This window comes from Galeopterus variegatus, unplaced genomic scaffold, assembly GCF_000696425.1.
Source record: "Galeopterus variegatus unplaced genomic scaffold, G_variegatus-3.0.2 Scaffold5460, whole genome shotgun sequence".
Classification (NCBI taxonomy): Eukaryota; Metazoa; Chordata; class Mammalia; order Dermoptera; family Cynocephalidae; genus Galeopterus; species Galeopterus variegatus.
Window position 1 is genome coordinate 2,784 of NW_007731571.1, and position 8,010 is coordinate 10,793.

Sequence of the window (8,010 nt, forward strand, 5' to 3'; positions counted from 1 at the left end):
ATCACATTAGTTTCAACATATGAATTTAGGTGGACACAAACATTCAGATCATAGCACTGCTAGTGTAATAAAATTGTGATAAGTAAGCAGAAAGAGATAGCAGAGGTTATGTTTATTAAACAATATGTGTGAACATTGGTTGCATACAAGAATATCAAATTAGTCAAATTGTCTTTACTTGTCCAAAGAAAGTAGCCTTTGAATGAAATGCACATTTTAAATTTTACTGGGATGTTTTTATTTTATTGTTTATATTTTCAAAATTATATATTCTATGGGTGTAATCTGTGGCCAGTGTTTACAGATCATTTAACATAAATGACAGTGGAGGCCAGCATTGAAAATCAGACTGATGGGCTGGCCCCGTGGCTCATTCAGGAGAGTGTGGCGCTGGTAGCGCCGAGGCCATGGGTTCTGATCCTATATAGTGATGGCCGGTGCGCTCAGTGGCTGAGCGTGGTGCGGACAACACCGTGCCAAGGGTTGCGATCCCCTTACCGGTCAAAAAAAAAAAAAACAAAGAAAATCAGACTGAGTGGAGATGGACACATACTCATATGTGTTAGTGACTGAATCCTAAGTGAAGAAATGAAATTGTAAGTTGTTTTACATAATCCATGTTTCTTTTTCTTTGGTACTGATCATAAAGAGCTGACTGCACATGGATGTAATTTAAAAGAGTATCTTTCATCTCTGTTGTTCTTGGTTTTACATATCCATTTTAATGCACTTAAAATGAGTTCCTATGTATTTCTTTTTTGCATTTTTCCCCCAACGCATACTCAGTGGACACCTTATCTACTTCTAAGTGATAAAGCAATTGTGCAGATAAAATACTCTAGGAAATGAGGGTGGAGGAGTTGTGACTTATATCCCCAGAAGCAAAGTTTGTTAGTCACAGCTCATTTGTTTCAGCTTTTTTCTAGTCTAGGATGAGGAAAAATGAAACTTATTCAGAAAGCTTAAGGAAAGAGTTATGGTATGTAAGCAAAAACAGTGGCAGGCACACAAATAGCCAGCTCTTTATAACTTAGAATCTGCATTGAAGAAAGGGGACTTGGAATGTTTTGGTGATAGACATGGGTAGAAATGAAGAGCATGCCCATCTAGTTGTAGCAGATGATAAAGCTATTCACTGGGTGTTTTCTCATCCTCCCAGATGTGCAGCTGGATTCTATTTCCCAGCCTTCCTTAACAGTTTAGGTCTGGCTGTGTGAGTGAGTTCTGGCCAGTGGAATTTGAGCCAAATATTGCTTGAAACTTTTAGGCCTGGCTCATTCATACTTACCAAATGAGATCCTTTATGTTCTTTCTCCTGCATTTACCTGAAAGAAGCCTTATATGTTGAATGTGGTGCAGCCACAAGATGGAAGGGATTGTGAGTTCTCAAATGACCATTTGGAGGGGAAGGATCTTATATGAAATAGATCTTATTTGTTTATATCAATATAAACAAATTTATATCGCATTAAGTATCTGAAATATTGTAGTTCATCTGTTGTAACAGTTAGCCTGCCTCAACTGATATAACAAGATAGTGCTCTCAGTAAAGGATTTAGTCTTACCCTGAAAAAAGAAAGAGATAGTTCTTACTTCAGCCTCTCTTTGATGTTTGCTAGGTAAGACCTGGCAACTTCTCTGGCATTCTTCCTTCATGGACCAATTTTCCTAACCTCACCTTGATTATAGCACAATAGCCTCCTAACCATCCCCCTGCTTCTGCCGTTGTCTCTTATCAAAACAGTGACCACAGTGATTTCATGTCACTGTACTAAAAACCCTCCAAGCTTTCCATTTGTTTCAGAGAATAAGCCAAAGTCTCTTCAATGGCCTACAAGACCCTTTGTGATTTGTCACCTCTCCCTATTACCTCTTGTCCTTAACTTCTAATATTCTCCCTTCCACTTACTGTGATGTAGCTACACAGATTTCCTTGCTATTCCTTGAACATGGCAGGCATGCTCCTGCCTCAGGGCTTCTGTGCTGGTTCCCTCTGCCTGGAATGCTCTTCTCCCAGACGCCCTCATGGCTCGTTCTTTTACATCCTTCCTGTCTTCACTCAAAGATGCCTTTTCTAAGCACACTATTTAAAACTAAAACTCACATTCCCTCTCCCCCTTCCCTGCATTATGTTTCTACATAGCATTTATCACCTAACATACTACACAAATTTTATTTTAAATATTTATCATCTGTCCTCCTCCACACCCTGATTAAAACAAAACTTCCATGAGAAAGAATTTCTGACTTTTAAAAAATTGCCAATGTAGAGTAGTACTTGGCAAATAATAACACGTTTGTTGAATGAATGCTATATAATATGCATAGTGTGCCAATGGAACCCTAAAGAGCAACTCCTAATTCAAACTAGTTCTAACAGAAAAATCTTCTGGAGAAACTTGCTCCTCTTCCAGGACTAGGAGTTGATGTAGTTGTTGAGAGTATGAACCAATGGTCACTTCTTAGTTCTCATCTTAGCTGATCTATCAACATTATGTGACATAGTTGATTACTGTTTTCTTGAAACGCTGTCTTCACTTGACCTGCAGGATACAACACTTGCCTGGCTTTTCTCCCATTTTTCTGGAAATTCCTCCTCAGGCTCTTCAGCAGTTTTCCCCTCATCTCCCAACCCCTAAATGTTGGAGTATATTAGTTCTTGGTAGTCTTCTCTCATCTATCTACATTCATTCCTCAGGTGATCTGAGTTAGACAGGGCTTAAATGCTGTCTATATAGTCATGACTCCCAAATGTGTACCTCCAGCTTGTGTCTCTTTCTTCAACTCCAGACCTGTATAGCTAGGTGACTACTGGGCATCTCCACTTGGATGTCTAATAAGTACCTCAAGCTTAAATGTCCAAAACAGAGCCTCTGATATACCCCACCACTGCTCCCCGCCGCACCCCGTAGTCTTTCTCATCTCATTTAATAGCAACTCTATACTTTTGGTTGCTCAGGCCAAAAACCAAAAACCTTGGAGTGAGTCACCTTTGATGTTTCTCTTCCTCTAACTCTTCAAAATATATCTACAACCACTCCTCATCATCCTCACTGCCATGATCTTTGTACTGCCACTGTCATTTCTTTCTTAGCTTATTTCAATAAACTCTTAACTGTTTTTTTTTATTCTGTTTGTTGCTCCCTGAGTTCATTCAGGCTACTATAACAAAATATCATAAACTGGATAGCTTATAAACAACAAAAACGTGTTTCTTACAGTTCTAGAGGCTAAGAAATCAAAGATCAGGGTGCTGGAAGATTTGGTGTCTAGTGAGGGCTGACTTTTTGGTTCATAGATGGCATCTTCTTGTTGTTTCCTCACGTGGTAAAAGGGAGCTCTCTGAGGCCTCTTTTATACAGGCACTAATCCCATTCAATGAGGACTCTGCCCTCATGACCTAATGGCCCCACCTCCTATTACACTGATGATTAGGTTTCAACATGAATTTTGGGGAGACACACTAAGACCATAACACTCCTCTTCAGCCAGATCCACACAAACACCAGAGTGATCCTGTTAACATTTAAGTCAGATTATGTCTCTCCTCTGCTTAAAACCTTCCAATGGCTTCCCATTTCCCCTACAGGCACCTACAAGGTCCCTCTTGACCTGACACCTGACATCATCTCTTACTGTTATACCCCTAACTATCCTCCATTTGGCTTTCTTGCTGATCCTTGAACATGCCACTTGTTCTCCTGTCTCAGGGCCTTTGCACTTGATTTTCCTCATCTGGAATGTTCTTTCCCCAAATAGCTGCCTAGGTAGGTCCCTCACTTCCTTCAGGTCATTACTCAATTTAGTGAGGTTTTTCCTGGGTGCTCTTCTCATTTCCCATTCCATTTCTCACCTTTTCCTCCTTTCTTTTGTACTTTTCAATTGTATATCTTATTTTACATAATTACCTCATTTATTATCTTTCTCCTTCACTTCAGTATAAGGCCATATACTCTCATTTTTTAAAAAACGACATTTTTCTTATTTCATGTCCATTTCTGCAGTTACAACCTGAAGGTCATCCTAATGACATCTACTCTCAATGGAAATGTTTGAGCACAGACAAGTATTTGGTCTGTTTTGTTCACGGGCACTTAGTTGGTGCTCAATTTGTTGTGAATGAATCAATGGACTAATTTGAACGGGTAAAACTGTTAGTAAGGGTCCTTCCAACCCCAGGATTTACTAGATTTATGAGTTGTTTAGGCTATGAAAATTTTTTTAATTGTCCACATCTAAAAACTGCACAATTTCACATAAAATATGCATTTTTCATTTCTCTTGAATAATTAGCATTTCTAGCCATAATAGGCCCACATTTTCACATGGCCTAAGTTAGGTGAAGCTGAGTAGACACACAGCATTGACTGTTAGTTGTTCCCCAGTAGCTGTTTTCTTTTTTGTGAAAAGTAACTAAACTCCCAGTTTTTGGCTGAGCACATGGCCACCTGGCATAAACTCAGCTTCCTTTTCAGTTAGGTGTGACCAGGCGTTTTGGCCAATAGAATGTCAGTAAAAGTGGTGTGCGAAACTTCTGGGAAATGTCCTCAGAGGGAGGGAATATGCCATCTTCTGTCTCTTTCCTGTTGAGTGAAATGTGGATATAATGGCTAGAGCAATCAACTTCTATCACATAGGGGAAGCAGCTGATAGAGGGTGCAAAAGTAATAAGACAGAAGGAGCCTAGGTTCCTGATGACCTTCGAACCACCATACCAGCCGAGGACTGCCTTCCTGGGTTTTATCAGAAGAAATTCATTTATATTCATTTAATCCACGCTATTTTAGGTTTTCAAATAAACCTAATCCTAATTCATAAATACCATTGCCATTGGGGCAGGTGTTCTCAGGTTTATCACAATTCCCACCACTACCAAAAGTCTCCCTAACATTGATGGGGAGTTGCCATTTATCATCACATCACACTACTGTTTTTCTCTTCATTTAAAATGGGAAAATGAGAAACTGGCACAGCCATGTGTTTCAAGAGCATATGTCATTGTGGAAGTAGACTATATGACTAATACTGCACACCAACTATTAATACACACTGTACTAAATGTTCATGACTTAAGACGCTATTGTGAAACAAACCATAGTAAGAAGTATGATGAGAATAGCAAAGACATATAATGGCAAACTTAATGAAAATCTAATGAACTGAAAACAAGGACTGGAAGTAAAGCAGATTTTTTCTCATGCAAATACAATAAGTGATAATGGTATAAAATATATTAAGTGAAAAAATTGTTGGCACGAAAACCTTTTTCCAATGATGGGTATATAAAAAAGTTGACTGCAGAAATTGTGTCCTGAACAGAAACTATATTTGCAAATAGTTTAACCGGGTATAATATTTCTTAGCATGTTGAAGCTGGTGAAGAGAGTTATAGTACAAAGTTGTGTGAAAAAGTTAAATAATCTGTAGCTTTTTTTAGCCAATGAGAGTACAGATATGAAAGATATAAATACCACCCAATTACCCATTTAGCTATAGTCATTTGTGGTATCTGAAAGGTTTATGTCTGAATAACTTTTGAACATCATGCCAGCGAAGTTCACATCAGGAAATTATTTTCATGCACTGAGTGAAGTACTTGTAAACAGGACTGCCAGAGGTGCTTCACTGGACTTGTTTTACGAAACATAAATCCATGGTAGTAGTTTGCACAAGACTTACAACATATTTTGTCTCATAATTCAATGGGAGTTACATTTAATTGAAAAAGAGAGCACATGTCATGAATATAGTAAATCATACTATAAAATGAATGTGCTACCATGGTTTGTATCACGGGAGACATGTCAATGCCTTCTTGGTGAATGGTATGCCCAGCAAATGTGGTGTGAGACTGAAAATTTTGAGGATGGTTTGAAAGAAATTGGTTTGAGTTATCTAAAGCAAGTGTCAGTTGAACTCACTGGTGAAGATTTAGCCAAAGATTGGCTGACATTATATACACTCCATTTCTCTGCAGGCATGTTCACAACCAGTCACACAAACAAATCAATCTTTCATTCATCTAATTTCTAGCCAAATTGTGCCTTTGCAAAACTCAACCAGGAAAAACCCGGTTACTTTCAAATGCAGAAGTCATTTCTATAAACTTAAGTGATAATTACCCTTTGTAGAGCGAAGAATTGAATTCCAAAAAAGTTATTGGATTTCAAAATTTATAAAAATAAACTTGGATCGGTTTGCCTTTTTTTCAACTAATATTGATAATAAGAGCTCAAAAACAAAAGTTAGTATACTGAAGGGTAGTTCTGAAAACTAACTAACTGAATTCTATAAGACAGAGTGATATTTTATTTTATTTTTAGGAGATAATGAAACACTTTATTTGTCCTATCAAGATAGTTGGCCATCAGAGTCTAGCTCAAAGGAACACCTGGTAGTCCCTTCTGTTTCCCTCCACTCCCACCCACCCCTGGTTCTTTTTGTTTGTTTGTAATTCTTATTGAATCAAAATTGATTATACATATTTTGGGGGTGCAACATTGAGATATGTTGATCAAATCAATATTACTAGCATATATATTGTTACAAATCATACTTATTCTTTATGTCCCAATCTCACCCCATCCCCCTATCCCTCCCCCCTCCCACAACTGATAACCCTAGATTTCTTCCCTTGTTCTGAAATAATGGTTACTCTGCTGATTTGTTGCCTAGATGATCTTTCCAATGCTGAGAGGTGTGTTCAGGTCCCCCATTATTATCATAGAGCAGATGCTTCCCCCCCCCCCCCCCCATGGGCTTTGTGGAGAGAGACATCCTCTTCTTTTCTTCATCTCTGCTGGTGACTCTCCTTGTATCAATGCACACCAGTGGCTGCCAGACTATCTACATGGTGGTTGTGATGTCTAGCTGCTTTTGCAGCAGCCATGGTTATAGTGGTGGCTGTGGTGGGTCACCAACATGGAGGTGATGTTTTTGGCATGCTCTTTGGCATTGGCAGTGTGCCTGGTTGAGGGGAGGGGGGCCAGTCCCTGGAGCCATGCCTCACATCCCTGGGCAGACCTAAGTTGCTGGCAGTATGTCTGAGCCAGAACGAATTTTTTGTCCTTTGCTTACTTCTAAAGTGGGGGAACCTCCTGTTGGGACCAGTACTTGAGTTCTGTGGTTTAGCTAAATTGCTGCTTTGCTGTTGCTTCTCTAGGGAAGGCTTTTTGTGCAGCACAGGTTATAATCGTTGACTTTATAGGTACTTCCTGCTCTCCAGAGACTCGGTGCACCTGGGTTGTGTAGTAACTCTGGTCTGGGCCTGAGTCTTTTCATCAAACTGCACCCCATGCAATTCTATATTCCTGACCAGTCTCCTCTGAGTGGTCCTACACTGATTGGGGTGCAGATCATCTGTCCTTGCTGTACCCAGTGTTCCCCCAGTGGGCCCATCTCTCCCACTGCCTGTGCTGCAACACTTCCCACGGGACGGGCCGTGCACTTATTTAGTGAACATCCCTTGCGATGACTCACTGGCCTGAGTGACTCCATTTTTTTAGTTGTTGTGGCTCCTCACGCCTATGTGGGTCCACGGGAACCCTATTACTGGTCTTGCTGGCCTGGGGGAAACCAAGGCCTTCTTCTCCCCTGTTGCCTCCAAGCAACTCCATCTGAAGGGCACAGCTGTGGCTTTTGCCAGCTCCTGCTCCAGCTTTTGCCAGCTCCTGCTCCGTGTGCTCAGCACTTCCAGGCTTAAAGCGGCCACGGCACAAAATGGTCAGAGCAGTTTCTTCTTTCTCAGAGAGATATTTTAAATGTAGAAAAAAATTATTGAGCAAGGAATCTATGTTTTGGTAAAACCATGTCTGTGAAAAACTTTTACATTATTTATTTGAATAAAATTAATATTGCTCCCAGATGGTACAGAAGGAAAAGGCCACATTTCTCTGGTTCAAGACAAAAAAGTAATGAGTTATAGGAGAAAATATAATAATCAAAAACCTATGTTTTTTTTTTTTTTTTAAAGATGACTGGTAAGGGGATCTTAACCCTTGACTTGGTGTT